Source organism: Zingiber officinale, chromosome 3A, assembly GCF_018446385.1.
Source record: "Zingiber officinale cultivar Zhangliang chromosome 3A, Zo_v1.1, whole genome shotgun sequence".
NCBI classification, from domain to species: Eukaryota; Viridiplantae; Streptophyta; class Magnoliopsida; order Zingiberales; family Zingiberaceae; genus Zingiber; species Zingiber officinale.
In genome coordinates, this window is record NC_055990.1 from 19,684,477 (window position 1) to 19,686,035 (window position 1,559).

The window sequence follows — 1,559 nt, forward strand, 5'->3', positions numbered from 1 at the left end:
TGAGATTAATCAATTTGATATTTTGCTAAAATCCTAAAATTCAAAGGATATATGCTTCCATGGATCTAAGCAAGTTGGCTTCATCTTTAGTTGTTAAGTTAATCAATTGAGTTGGCTAGTCCAATCTAATTTTAAAAACACAACACTCACTATGTCCAATCAAGTTCTATAAAGATCACTTATTCATTTTTGGATAAAAAAAATGGGGTGTTGCGAGAATCGAACTCACGACCTCTCGCACCCGAAGCGAGAATCATACCACTAGACCAAACACCCATTTACAAAATATTTATTCATTGTAGTTAAAGGTGATTACACTCAAACAAAATATAAGAAAATAAATGTGTCTTCCATGGAAGAATTAAGTGTGAGGCTAATGATTTGTGGTTTGGTTACCTTGTGGGGATGAATTGAAATCCACCAAATTATGAGTTGTTTAGTGTGAGCTCATAAACCTCTGTCATGTTCAATACATGTCACCCTGAATTGAGCTACAACACAAAATGAATTTTAAATCAGGACTTTGATACATATAAAAGAGGGAATCAGCAACCAAAGTCATCTCTTCTTATTGAAAATTTTTAAATACAAAATTGATTTGAAAAGGGTTTTAAAAAAATAGAGCTCAGGTGAATATAGACAACAAGACATGTAAAAGATACATCTACTTCTCTTTGTGCAAGATTTCATTTTCTTTCCTATTGTTTTATTGTAAAGACATAGTTTCAGATATCAGTCTTTGTTGTTCTATGAAGTTATTCTATTGTGTTCCTCCTTGCAACTCATCCTTCTTTTTTAGTGCCTCAATGGGACCATCAGCTCTGAGTTGAGTCCTACAAATTGTGAAAAAATAACCAAAAGTCTTGTATTTTTTCCAAGAATATAGATGTCTAGCTCATTTTTTTAGTAGACATATAGATTTTTCAACAACTATGAGAGACTAAAATCTATGTAGACGAGCTCAAATAGTTTGAAACTTATGCAGTGCCACAACGGCATGATGATTTTCCAATAGTTTCTCCTACCATTACAAACAATTCCCTACAAAAATTAACTTGATAAAGTAGATAACTTTGCTTCCTTATCCCATTAAAATTTTATGATGGGAAAGGTAAAACCAAGATCTAAAGAATATGTGACATGGTCGTACTCATAGGGCCGCAAAACCTAACAATACTCCATTTATAATTCAAATTGATGTACCATGAGCCACCAAAAATATATCTAACCCTCAAGTTTTTACAGTGGATGACCAATACATAGGAAACAAGGTAGTGTGCAAATGAGCTCAAAAGAAGAAGATGAAGAAGAGGAGGTAAATGCATGTGAATTTCTAGTGTGCGGGAGGAGGATAGGGATGAGGTAGAGCATGGGATGAGGCATACAACAATCTTTCCATGCACTACCTCTTCCCTGGCTTGCTGTCTCCTATGTTGGTCTCTAACTTCCTCTCTTCATTCATTTGGTGCAAGGATGTACTAGTAAATATCCTATATGTTTCATCCACTATTCTTGTGGAACACACTGCTTGCAGAGACCACTAATTCAAGAATAAGATT

The 1,559-nt window shown here is 34.4% G+C and overlaps 1 non-coding gene across 1 annotated transcript; it reads right to left on the minus strand.

Annotated features, from left to right (window-relative positions):
• Positions 1-204: 204 nt before the first annotated feature.
• On the minus strand, positions 205-276 carry TRNAP-CGG. Its single transcript has one exon. It is a non-coding gene; the product is annotated as a tRNA-Pro (tRNA).
• Positions 277-1,559: the final 1,283 nt, after the last annotated feature.